We start from the raw sequence: 14,560 nt of genomic DNA, 5'->3' as shown, positions 1-14,560 counted from the left end.
ATCTCTCTAGAGGTTTGGCTAAGTCACAACATATACTCAGTGGCCACTTTATTAGGTACACCTGTATACCTGCTAATCAGCCAAGCATGTGATATCACCTCAAAGCATAAAAGCATGCCGACATGGCCAAGAGGTTCAGTTGTTGCTCAGACTAAACATCAGAGGAGGGAAGAAATATGATCTAAGTGTCTTTGACCACAGAATGATAGTTGGTGCTAGACAAAGTGGTCTGAGTGTTACAGAAACCGCTGATCTCTTGGGATTTTCATGCACAACAGTCTCTAAAGTTTACAGAGAATGGTGCAAAAAAAAACAAAAGCATCTATTGAGTGGCAGTTCTGTGAGCAAACAATGTCCTGTTAATGAGAGAGGTCGGCAGAGAATGGCCAGGCTGGTTTAGACTGACAGGAAGGTGAATTTAACTCAAGTAACCACATTTTACAACAGTGGTGTGTGGAATGCTCGACACGTTGAACACTGAAGTGGATGGGCTACAGCCGCAGAAGACCACGAACATACACTCAGTCCTGATCAAGGGTTTTTGTCTGAACCATCGACTGTTTTCTCTTTTCCACAGATGCTTCCTGGCCTGCTGAATTCCTCCAGCATTTTGTGTGTCATTACTTTGACTTCCAACATCTGCAGGTTTTCTCTTGCTTGTGACGTACTTTATTAGGCATAGGAGTTTCCTAATGAAGTGGCCATTGAGTGTCTGATAGCACAGCGTGCAACACCCAGAAACCAGAGGATCCATAAGATGAAAACTTTGAGTAAGAGTTTTCAGTGAGAAGAGGGCAATGGAGTAAGTTTAAATTTTTAATGAATTTAATTAATAAAATTAAATTACGACAGGCAAGGCAGGGCAGGAGATATGTTGCTGTCATCATATTTCGGAACTGTGATTATTTCTCGGTAGAAATTACATAAATTATATAACAGATAAGCATCATTTGAGTCAGTCAAGGACCAGGGTTATAACAAATTGAGTAACTAGTGTTGTAAATAAGGCTTTAAACAAAACAGTGGGGCAAAGGGTTCAGATGAGAGGAAATTTATGAAGTTCTGTTCTCTTTAAGGAGAAAGAAATAGTGTAGATTAATGAAATGGATAATAATTAACAAAGTCCACCGGGAACACAATACTAACATAGAAATATAACTAAAAATGGTGGTAAAACCAAAGGCTCTTTATCTGAATGTATGCAACAAGACTGGGGAATAAATGGCACAAATAAGACAATAAGACCATAAGAAATAGGAACAGAATTAGGCTATTCATCCCATTGAGCCAGCTCTGCCATTGTATCACAGCTGATTTATTACCCTTTTCAACCCCGTTCTCCTGCCTTCTCCCCATAACCTTTGACACCTTTACTAATTAAGAAACTATCAACCTCCGCTTTCCATATACCTCATTGCTTGGCCTCCACAACTGTCTGTGGCAATAAATTCCATAGATTTACCATCCTCTGGCTCAAGAAATTCCTCCTCATTTCTATTCTGAGGCTATTCCCTCTGGTCCTGGGCTCATCTGGAATCGGAAGCATCCTTTCCACGTTCACTCTACCTCGGCCTTTCAGTATTTGATAGGCTTCAATGAGATCCCCCCCCCCATTCTGCTAAATTCCAGCGAGTACAGGATATGAACTGATAGTTATGATGGACATGTGGTTGCAAAGTGATAAAGGTTACAGATAAAATATCTTTATAGCAACAAGCAAATTCATAAAGGAGGAGGGGATGGGATAAAGACAGCTGAAAGAAGGTACTTTACTGAGAAAATCAAGAAGTGGAATCAATTGATATGAAGTAAACAAAAAAAGGGGGAGCCGAAGACATTGATAGGAATTTCTATTGTCCCCAACAGTAGAATAAAGCAAAGATGAGGACAAATTTCTTCTTCTTCTTCTTCTTCTTCTTATTGTTATTACTTTATTGTTGCCAAACAATTGGTACTAGAGCTTATATCATCACAGCGATATTTGATTCTGCTCTTCGTGCTCCCTGGAATACAAATCGATAGTAAATATAATAAAAATTTGAATTATAAATCATAAATAGAAAATAGAAAATTGGAAAGTAAGGTAGTGCAAAAAAACCGAGAGGCAGGTCCGGATATTTGGAGGGTACAGCCCAGATCTGGGTCAGGATCCGTTCAGCAGTCTTATCACAGTTGGAAAGAAGCTGCTCCCAAATCTGGCTGTACGAGTCTTCAAGCTCCTGAGCCTTCTCCCGGAGCGAAGAGGGACGAAAAGTGTGTTGGCTGGGTGGGTCGTGTCCTTAATTATCCTGGCAGCACTGTTCAGATAGCGTGCGGTGTAAAGTGAGTCCAAGGACGGAAGATTGGTGTGTGATGTGCTGGGCTGTGTTCACGATCTTCTGCAGCTTCTTCCGGTCTTGGACAGGACAACTTCCATACCAGGTTGTGATGCACCCTGGAAGAATGCTTTCTACGGTGCATCTATAAAAATGAGTGAGGGTTTTAGGGGACAGGCCAAATTTCTTCAGCTTTCTCAGGAAGAAAGGGTGCTGGTGGGCCTTCTTGGCAATGGACTCTGCTTGGTTGGACCAAGTCAGGTCATTTGTGATATTGACCCCGAGGAACTTAAAGCTTTTGACCTGTTCCACTTGCGCACCGCCGATGTAAATGGGGTCGTGCGGTCCGCTACTCCTTCTGAAGTCAACAACCAATTCCTTTGTCTTGCTGACGTTGAGGGATAGGTTATAGTCTTCGCACCATGCCACCAGGTTCTTAATTTCCTCTCTGTACTCAAACTCATCATTACCCGAGATACGGCCTACAATTGTGGTGTCATCAGCAAACTCATATATTGCGTTTGATAGAAACTTGGCTACACAATCATGGGTGTACAGTGAGTACAGCAGGGGGCTGAGTACACAGCCTTGTGGGGCACCGGTGCTCAGAGTGATTGTAGAGGAGAGCTTGTCCCCTATTTTTACAGCCTGGGTCCTGTCTGTGAGGAAGCTGAAGATCCAGCTGCAGATCTGAGTGCTAAGGTCCAGGTTCCAGAGCTTAGGAATCAGTTTATTTGGAATGATGGTATTAAAGGCAGAGCTGTAGTCAATGAAAAGGAGCCTTACGTATGCGTCTTTATTCTCCAGGTGTTCTAAGGAGGAATGTAGGGCCAGAGAGATGGCATCTGCTGTTGACCTGTTGCTCCGGTAAGCAAATTGCAAAGCGTTGAATTTGACCAGTAGGCTGTGGTTGATGTGTGCCATAACCAATCTCTCGAAGCACTTCATAGCAATTGATGTCAGAGCCACAGGTCAATAGTCATTCAGGCATACCACCTTGCTCTTCTTTGGCACTGGGATGATCGTTGCCTTCTTAAAACACGAGGGGATCTTGGACTGAAGGAGGAAGCTGTTGAAGATGTCAGCAAACACTCCAGCTAACTCACTTGCACAGGCCAGGAGAACCCGTCCTAGGATGCCATTTGGGCCAGTCGCCTTCCTTGGATTTATCTTCAGGAAGGCCCTTCTAACGTTCTCCTCAGTGACGATGAATCTTGATGCCACCAGGTCCGGTTCATCCGGAGGGAGCAGGACACTCCTCTTCTGTTCGTATCTTGCGTAGAATATATTAAGTTCGTCAGGAAGAGAAGCGCCACAGTTATTGATATTCCCAGCCTTTTCTTTGCACCCAGTGATCTCATTTAGACCCTGCCATAGTCTACTGGCATCCCTCTGGTTAGCGTGGGCTTCCAACTTGGCTCGATATTGCCTCTTGGCGCCCTTAATGGCTTTCCGGAGTTCACGCCTGGATTCCGTGTAGTGACTGGTATCCTCGGACCTAAAAGCCGCAACTCTAGCCTTCGAAAGGGACTGGACCTCATAATTCATCCAAGGTTTCCGGTTAGGGAATACCCGGATTGTCTTGCGAGACACACAGTCCTCTGTCCATTTCCAGATAAAGTCCGTAACAGCTGAGGCATACTCATCGAGGTTAGCTGCTGAGTCCTTGAATACTGGCCAGTCCACCGATTCAAAGCAGTCACGGAGGGCCTCATCCGTTTCCTCTGTCCAACGTGACACTACTTTTGACACCGTGACCTCCCGCTTCAGTTTCTGTTTGTAAGCCGGGAGGAGGAGTACGGCCTGATGGTCCGATTATCCAAAGTGAGGTCGTGGGACAGAACGGTAGGCATCCTTGACTGCTGTGTAGCAGTGGTCAAGTATATTCGGGCCCCTAGTGGGGCAGGAGACATGTTGGTATAACTTTGGCAGCGCCTTTCTGAGGTTGGCCTGGTTAAAGTCCCCAGCTGTAACGAGCAAAACCTTTGGATACCTGGTCTCAAATTCACTGATGTTGGCATACAGTATGTTCAGAGCACACTCCACGTCCGCCTGGGGGGAATGTAGACCGCTGTCAGTATGACCGAGGTGAATTCCCGTGGCAGATAGTAGGGACGACACTTCACCAACAGTTGTTCCAGGTCTGGGCTGCAGGAGCTTATCAGTGCCACTGTGTCCGAGCACCACGCAGTGTTGATAAGTAGGCAGACACCACCTCCCCTCGTCTTTCCCGAAGACGCCTTGCGGTCCATCCGATGGATTAAAAAACCCTCCGGTTGGATGGCATAGTTGGGGGTGGCAGGGGAGAGCCAGGTCTCGGTGAAACAGAGTACACAGCAGTTCTGCATCTCCCTGCAGTAGGTGAGTCTCTCTTTAAGATCATCCACCTTGTTCTCTATGGCTTGCACATTAGCTAGTAGGATGGTGGGCTTAGGGACCCTGAAGCCCCTTAGATTCAATCTGACCAGCAGCCCAGCTCTTTTCCCACGCTTCCTCGGTAAGTAGTGCATCTTTCCAGGTTTCCATCGATGCAGTGTGTTGTTGTCAGCTCTTTGAGGTTGGTGGACGCATCCTGCGGGGATTGAACGGTGGGTTGTGTCGTCGGGCGCTCAGGGTCGGGCCAAATGAGGGGGGAGGCTCCGCTGCCATTTCCAGTTGCCGGGGGCCCAGGCTGTCAATCGGGTTGGGCCCCGAAACCGACATTTAATCCCGAAGGACCGGGCTGCCGGCTGAAACAAGTCCGTGAGCTGAGTCACGGTTGCGGAGGCCTCTGCTCCAGCCAAGCCTTGGGCTCGATTTCCGAGGTCGGCGGCTGAGGCCTCACTTCTGACAGTTGCGGATAGCCACCAATGGGGCTCTACGGTAATCGCTCCGGTGAAGCGTCTGGGGCACCTTGAGGTCTGCGACGTCACTTCTGTGTGGTCATCTGCTCCAGAGAGGTGCTGGCCGGAATGGGCCACATCTCCATGCGCTCCGGCACAGTAGCAGGCAGTGGGTCTCCAGGAATGTGGTGGGCCTCAGACCAGGCCTCGCTGGTCGGGTCCAGGTGCGGTCCAGAGTTGAAGAAGCAATTCTGACGCGTCGGTGATCTCCTGCTGGGTCAGTAGCTTCGCCAGGGTGTTGTCGATCTTGCTAGATGTAGCAGATTGGAGGGTTAGAAGGGTTTCTTGAGTATAGGATAGTGTGGAGGGCAATTTGCTCAGGAGAGTATCCGCAGAGTCGCCAGATACTGCCGCCATGATAGGTTAAAGCCAGATTTTGATAAATCTGTGATATCACTCTGGAGGAACATTGTATCATTTCTTAATGCATGTATGCATTTCTAAATGACAATAAAAGAGGACTGTGTGTTCTCATAATCTAACCTAATCTAATCTGTGGAATTCATTGCCATAGACAGCTGTAGTGCACAAGTCATTGGCAATATAGGCAAGAATAAATCGGAAAATTTGAGTTGCGTGTAACAAGGAGAATCACCTGGGACTTTTACATAGAAACAGAATGAGCAAACCAATTTAACAGTTTCAATATGGAGATAAATTTCAGAGAAAGTGTATAAAATAGTTCTCTAGAACTGTATGTTGTGAAACAGGTTATTTTAGATCTCGCATTGTGTCATGAGGAAGGAAAATTAATAGTTTGATATTAGGAGGTCTTTAGGGAAACATACTGTGATAGAATATTAAAAATGACTGAAAGTGATTTAGTTCAATTAAAAAAAGCAAATTACAGAAGCATGAATCATGAGTTTGCTATTGTAGAAAGGGAAACTACATTAAAATGTAAACCAACAATGTCTAACTTTTAAAGTATCATACACAATTTGCAATAAATATATTTCCCTTTAAGGCAAAACATCACAGGATCTGGGTGCAGCTAAGTAGAGAGGTTGAAAGTGTTACTAGAGCAAATGAAAAAGAATGCATTGTTGCCAAAATGAGCAGTAAGAATGGGGAATGGGAATATTTCGGAATTCAGTGACTGAGAGTCAAGTCAGGGATGAGGAAAGGAAACGTTGGAAATGAGAGTGGGCTAGTGGGAAGCATAAAACTAGATCATAAAACTTCTTTAGAAAAGCAAGAAGAAAAGGATTATGTGGATCAACATGAAATTTGCTGGAAGAACTTAGTGGGTCAGGCAGTATCTATGGAAGGAAATGGTCCCATGAAGGCACGGGACCTCAAATGTCAACTGTCCATGAAGAAGATGCATAAAACAAGCTGGAAAAAGGGGAAGACAGAGTGAAAGAAATCAGCATTTGTAAAAAAAATATGTAAAAGTAATTTTATAGATTATGAAGACATGCAGTCCTCTTTTATTGTCATTTAGTAATGCATACATTAAGAAATGATACAATTTCCTCTGGTGTGATATCACACAACACAGGACAGACCAAGACTGAAAAAAACTAACAAAACCACATAATTATAACATATAGTTACAACAGTACAACAATACCATAACTTGATGAAGAAGCCCATGAGCATAATAAAAGTTCAAAGTCTCTCAAATGTCCCACATCTCATGCAGACGGGAGAAGGAAGAAAATCTCTCCCTGTCATACCCGGCCACGGTCCGATTCTGAGTCATCCGAAAACTTCGAACTCTGATCAGCTCTCCGACACCGAGTACTGAGTGCCATCTCTATCCGAATGATTTGACCTCCATCTCGGTCTCCAACAGCAGGCAAAGCCGGGGATTTCGAGGCCTTCCTTCCAAAAGATTCCCGACTGCGCAGTAACGACAGCAGCGAACGAGCGTTTCAGAAATTTTTCCAGATGTTCCTCTGTGCTTTCATGTCCATCTCCATCAAATCAGAATTGTCCATGGCCCCTACTTAACGGATACGATATCATTTTTCACCGGAGGGCTGCGCACGCGTGGCGCGCTGCTCTCTCTCCTCCCGCCGATTAATTAATTAATGTCAAAGAAAATAAATCCTCAAGACCCATTGATCAAAATCCAATGATTTTGAGGATGTACCTGTGAAAATAATAGATGCATTTGTTTCCTTCTAAAGATTCTAGAGTAGTTTGGAAGCGGTGAATATTTTTTTTAATGGAGAGGGCTAGAGATTGTTTATCAAAAGGGAAAAAAATTACAGTTGCTTGAAACCTGAGATTAAAAAAAATTGCTGGAAATACTCAGCAAATCACGCAGCATCAATGGAAAGAGTCAAGTTGTCAGGTTGATGGCCTTTGATCAGAATTGACAGCAGTTAACCTGATTCTAGTAGTGAGGAAAATTCTAGTCAAATAGCAAACAGCATTAATCAGAGTCACTATTAATTTATGAGTGAGAAAATACATTTGACAAATATATTACAGATGTTTTTTGAGGCCGTAACCAGTAGAATAGATAAAAGGAACCTACTGGTGTATTTAAGTTGAGAAGCCACACAAGAGTTTACTAGACATCATGGGGTAATAAACTGGAGAGGGTAAACATGATTGGATAATATACTGGAGAGGGTGAACATGATTGGACAATATACTGGAGCAGGTAAACTTGATTGGATAATATACTGGAGAGGATAAACAAGATTGGGTAGTATACTGGAGAGGGTAAACATGATTGGACAATATACTGGAGAGGGTGAACAAGATTGGGTAGTATACTGGAGAGGGTAAACATGATTGGATAATATACTGGAGAGGGTGAACAAGATTGGGTAGTATACTGGAGAGGGTAAACATGATTGGACAATATACTGGAGAGGGTGAACAAGATTGGGTAGTATACTGGAGAGGGTAAACATGATTGGATAATATACTGGAGAGGGTAAACATGATTGGACAATATACTGGAGAGGGTGAACAAGATTGGGTAGTATACTGGAGAGGGTAAACATGATTGGACAATATACTGGAGAGGGTGAACAAGATTGGGTAGTATACTGGAGAGGGTAAACATGATTGGGTAGTATACTGGAGAGGGTAAACATGATTGGATAATATACTGGAGAGGGTAAACATGATTGGATAATATACTGGAGAGGATTTGAGGGTTAGTTAACAAACAGAAAACAGATAGTAAGGATCAGAGGGTCATTGTGTCATAAAAAATCACCCATTCAGAATTGCATGAGACGAAATATCTTTACCTATAGGTAGTGAATCTTGAGGGTTGTGGAGGTTTACTTGCTTAGTATATTCAAAACAAAGATTGATAGTGTTTTGGATATTAAAAGGGGAATGAAAGGATATTGATAAGCTACTATCATACCTTATATATTACACAACTATACTTTGCACGATTCTTTTGTTTTTATACTTGTTCCTGCCTTTATGGTTGTATTTATTATTTCTCTGGATACGGCTTATTCTGAAAGTTGAATGGCCTAATTCTGCTCCTATATCTTTATGATCTTATGCCTTATAGTCTTCACACAAACAGGAATTTTATTGCACCCTGGTGTATATGACAGAAACTAATTTGTAATCTGTACGGTGCAGAAAAGTGGCTCTGAGGTAAAGGATTTGTCAAAATCTTACAGAATTGCGGAGCAGGACCAAGGTTCCATCTGGCTTGCTCCTGCTGCGATTTCCTTTGTTCTAATTTCACTTTTTCATTACCACCGCATTTTGCTTTGGGATATTCCCAGCACTACATGGGATGAGTAGTAGAGTGTTTCAATTTACTGCAGCACTATCTTAATGCGTAAGTAATTGGCAATTCTATTTTTATTTGCAAACAGCAAAATGTACTCGAAAGGAGCGGGCAGCAACACTTTACGTTAATAATAAACATTTACCATTGTCTTAATGCATCATTAGGTGCAGATTCAATGCCTCCTCCACGATGGAATTTCATTGTACCATCTGTATGGGATGCAGGCAATCATGTATCAGTGCTGCCTGCTTCTCCCAGCATATAGTGTCTGTCAGCACCATGTTAAAAAAATGAACATAACTGCTTAGATTTAATCCTAATGGCATAAATTGTCTTTTTAGTGGTAATATTTCCTTCAAATGAGCTAAGCCTCATATGAAAAACTTCAATTACACACATTTTTTCCCTAAATCTATTAAAAACACAGAGGTAGTTCACTCCAAACAAAACTGACCATAGTCTTACAGAATGGAAATAGGCACTTTGTTCCAAATTTCCACGCCGACTGTATTGCTAAGTGAGCTAGTCCCATCTGACTGTGATTGACCTATAACCCTCTAATCCTCTCATGTCCATGTACTTATCGAGATGAGTTTTAAATGTTGCTAATGTGCCTGCCTCAACATCTATTTCTGGCAGCTCATTTCATTCTTTATGTGAAGAAACTGCCTCTGATGACCCTCTTAACTCTTTCACCTCTGACCTTAAACCCATGCCCTCTTACTTTTAGTACTTTCTCCCTAGGAAGAAGTCTTCTCTCTGTGCCACTCCTAGTCTGATCTGCCTCTAACAGGTCACCCTTCAATCTCTTACGCTCCAGCAAAGAAAATTCCAGTTTATACAACCTCTCATTGTAACACAGGCTTCTGAGTTCAGACATCATCCAGCTAAATCTTTTGTATACTTCTTCTAGTTTAATAACATCTTTCAGATTGATCAAAATTGTACACAGTGAAGCCTCACCGTTTCATATAACTGCAGCAGAACTTTCTCAGTCTTGTACTCAATGCCCTGACCAATGAAGGCCTTCTTTACCACCTGAGATGCTGCTTTCAGTGAACTTGTACTCCTGTGTCCTTGTGTTCTACTACACTCCCTAGTGCCCTACTGCTCACTGTGTAAGCCCTACCCTGGTCTGATTGCCCTAAATGCACCTATCTGGACTGACAGCAATTTGCCAATCCCCAGCCCACATATCCAGCTGGTCGAGTTCCCCATGTAGTTTTTCATAACATTCTATACCGTCTACAACGCCAACTATTTTAGCATCATCCACAAACTTAAAAAACAACTCCATGTCTACTTTCTCCTTTGGCTCCTCCCACTTCCTCCAAACTAAAGGTGTAGCTATGGGCACCCGTATGGGTCCTAGCTATGCCTGCCTTTTTGTTGGGTTTGTGGAACAATCTATGTTCCGTGCCTATTCTGGTATCTTCCCACTTTTCCTTCGCTACATCGATGACTGCATTGGCGCTGCTTCCTGCACGCATGCAGAACTCCTTGACTATATTAACTTTGCCTCCAACTTTCACCCTGCCCTCAAGTTTACCTGGTCCATTTCCGACACCTCCCTCCCCTTTCTAGATCTCTCTATCTCTGTCTCTGGAGACAGCTTATCCACTGATGTCTACTATAAGCCTACTGACTCTCACAGCTATCTGGACTATTCCTCTTCTCACCCTGTCTCTTGCAAAAACGCCATCCCCTTCTCGCAATTCCTCCGTCTCTGCCGCATCTGCTCTCAGGATGAGGCTTTTCATTCTAGGACGAGGGAGATGTTTTCCTTTTTTAAAGAAAGGTGCTTCCCTTCCTCCAGTATCAACTCTGCTCTTAAATGCATCTCCCCCATTTCACATACATCTGCTCTCACTCCATCCTCCCGCCACCCCGCTAGGAAAAGGGTTCCCCTGGTCCTCACCTACCACCCCACCAGCCTCCGGGTCCAACATATTATTCTCCGTAACTTCTGCCACCTCCAACGGGATCCCACCACTAAGCACATCTTTCCCTCCCCCCCCCTGCATTCCGCAGGGATCGCTCCCTACGCAACTCCCTTGTCCATTCGTCCCCCCCATCCCTCCCCACTGATCTCCCTCCTGGCACTTATCCTTGTAAGCGGAACAAGTGCTACACATGCCCTTACACTTCCTCCCTTACCACCATTCAGGGCCCCAAACAGTCCTTCCAGGTGAGGCAACACTTCACCTGTGAGTCGACTGGGGTGATATACTGCGTCCGGTGCTCCCGATGTGGCCTTTTATATATTGGCGAGACCCGACGCAGACTGGGAGACCGCTTTGCTGAACATCTGCGCTCTGTCCGCCAGAGAAAGCAAGATCTCCCAGTGGCCACACATTTTAATTCCACATCCCATTCCCATTCTGACATGTCTATCCACGGCCTCCTGTACTGTAAAGATGAAGCCACACTCAGGTTGGAGGAACAACACCTTATATTCCGTCTGGGTAGCCTCCAACCTGATGGCATGAACATCGACTTCTCTAACTTCCGCTGATGCCCCACCTCCCCCTCGTACCCCATCTGTTACTTATTTTTATACACACATTCTTTCTCTCACTCTCCTTTTTCTCCCTCTGTCCCTCTGAATATACCCCTTGCCCATCCTCTGGGTCCCCCCCCCCCTTGTTTTTCTTCCCGGACCTCCTGTCCCATGATCCTCTCGTATTCCCTTTTGCCAATCACCTGTCCAGCTCTCGGCTCTATCCCTCCCCCCCTGTCTTCTCCTATCATTTTGGATCTCCCCCTCCCCCTCCAACTTTCAAATCCCTTACTCACTCTTCCTTCAGTTAGTCCTGACGAAGGGTCTCGGCCTGAAACGTCGACTGCACCTCTTCCTACAGATGCTGCCTGGCCTGCTGCGTTCACCAGCAACTTTGATGTGTGTTGCTTCCATGTCTACAGTACTGTGCAAAACCCTCCTCATTCTTCTAAATTCCAGCGAGTACATGCCTAGAGCTATAAAACCCTCCTCATATGATAACCCCTTCATTCCTCTGATCATTCTTGTGAACATCCTCTGAACCCTCCTCAATGTCAGCACTGGAAGGGCCGAATGGCCTACTCCTGCACCTATTGTCTATTGTCTATCCTTTCTTCGATAAAAGGCTGAAAACTGCTCTCGATACTCATGGGAGGTCTCAGCAGCACCTTCTAAAGCCTCAACATTACATCCTTGCTTTTATCTTATAGTCCTCTCAGAACGAAAGCTAACATTACATTTGTCTTCCTCACCACTGACATCAACAAATAAGTTAACCTTGAGGGAATCCTGCACGAAACTCCCAAGTCCGTTTGAACCTCCAATTTTTTAATTTTCTGTCCGAAAATAGGGATGGAGAAGAAGGTGGATGTCAGGGCCAGTAAAAACAGGCAGGAGCAAATAATAGATATGATGGGATAAATAGATTGACTTGTGTATATTTTAATGCTCGGAGTATTTTGGGTAAAAGTGATGAACTTAGAGCATGGATCAGTACATGGAACTATAATGAGACTTGGCTAGGAGAGGGACAGTAATGGATACTTAATATCCCAGGGCTTCAGTAATGGAGGTTAACCTGGCCAAATGTGAATGGTTGCAATTATTGTTAAGGACAAGGTCCTAACAGTGCTGATTTTGGGGTCCAAGTTCATAGTTCCCTGAGAATAACTGGGCAGGTTGATGGGGTGGTTGAGAAAGCATGTGAGTTTAAAAGTCAGGAAGTTATGCTATAGCTTTATAAAACTCCAGTTAGGCCACATTTGGAGTATTGTATTGCACACAGTTCTGGTCACCCCACTACAGGGAGGATGTTGAGGCTTTGGAGAGGGTGCAGAAGAGGTTCACCAGGATGCTGCCTGGATTAGAGGGGATGTGCTGTCACGAGAGGTTAGACAAACTTGGGTTGTTTTCTCTGGAGTGGTGGAAGCTGAGGGGAAGATCTGATAGAGGTTTGTAAGATTATGAAAGGCATAGATAAAGCAGACAATGTCTTTTTCCTTGTCCAATACCAGAGGGGATGCATTTAAGCTGGGGGGGGGGCGTAACTTCAAAGGAGATGTGAGGGGCAAGTGTTTTACACAGAGAATATAGTGTGTCTGGAATGCACTGCCTGGGGTGGGGGTAGAGGCAGGAGCATTAAAGGCTTTTTAGAGATGTTTAGATAGATATGAGAAAGTGAGGAAAATGCAATGAAGTGTAGGCAGAAGAGATTAGTTAGCCATTTCTTTACTAATTCAACTGGTTCAGCACAGCACTGTGGGCCAAAGTGCCTGCCCGGTGCTGCACTGCTCTATGTTCTATGCTGAGGTTTAATCTGTTCCTACTTCAGGCTTTCCAGTTATTAATGTCTGACCTGACACAAACTCACACCTACTTGAGAATTGAAATTTGGCTCACAGAGCAGGGCTGTGGTTCATATGACTCCAATCTCAGAGATGGTTTTTGGCTTGAAACTTGAGTGCAAGCTCATATATTGACTCTCTAATCTGACGCAGAGGGGTGTTGGCGGTTTGGGAGAGGGGATTTAATATTGCACTGAGATCATGTCTGCTTTCAGGTGGATGTGAAAGGTCCCGTGGGACCTGTTTGAAGGAGAGTTTGGGGTAATTCGCAGTGGTCATCCCTATGCATATTCACGTCAAACTTTCTGGGACCTTGTTAAGTACAGATTGTTTGACATTGCTTCCCATGGAGCCACTTTTGGTGACCAATTTTCAAATGTGTATCATTGACTTTGCAGTGTTCTGGACGTATTGAGAAGGCAAACGCAATGCAAGTATTTAAAGATATTTCCACCAGCCATATTTCATTTGGTCTTCTTTAGGTCCTTTATCACACCCCGTCTAATCCAACAAATCAATGTCTTAGAACATAGCTGAATACACAAAGAGGTATAGACCTGGACTGTATCCCCTTCTACTTCACAACAGTTCAGGACACCCTTGAAATAAATATACGGTTTTACATAACTTTTCAAATCTTCTGAAATGTGTTGAAACCCATCTAACATGGTAAGAAAGAAAGACAAAGGGATATAATAAAATGATCAAGGTGGAACCAAGATTTATTTTTGACCCACAAATGTCAAGGAAATAGTAATAGATCAAGTGGTCAGGTACGTGAAAGCGTATGCTTAAAACATTGTTGATTTGGTGTTACAAATAAGTCTCTTTTTTGAAAAATTGTGCTTTTGAACAGGGTTTTTTTTTCCTTTTTTACGTCTTTGAATATTTTGAAAGCATCAACATTTTCAATCCTTTATTCTTTATTGACGCTTGAAGTTTGGAAGTGCCCGGAGAATGAGGAGGCTTGTGTGGAATATAAACACTGCTTGATCTGAATAATCTGGCTGTTTGTGTAGTTCGTTGACCAGCCAATTCATCCATCTCAAAGAATGCATGCTACATCTTGTGAAATGCAATCACTACTGATGTAGGCAAAAAGTGTCAGCCATTGTTCACCTGGTAATTTATAATTCACAGTTCATAGTCTCAAATCATCCCAAAGCACTTTACAACCAAAGGAATACTTATTCAGCGTAATCATTGTTGTAAAATAGCAACTGCAGCACTTAAGTTCCATAAACTAGTGTTCACAAACAGCACTACAAAAATAACTAGTAATCTATGAT

Source organism: Mobula hypostoma, chromosome 13 (genome assembly GCF_963921235.1).
Source record: "Mobula hypostoma chromosome 13, sMobHyp1.1, whole genome shotgun sequence".
NCBI classification, from domain to species: Eukaryota; Metazoa; Chordata; class Chondrichthyes; order Myliobatiformes; family Myliobatidae; genus Mobula; species Mobula hypostoma.
Note: the sequence above shows the minus strand (reverse complement) of the source record.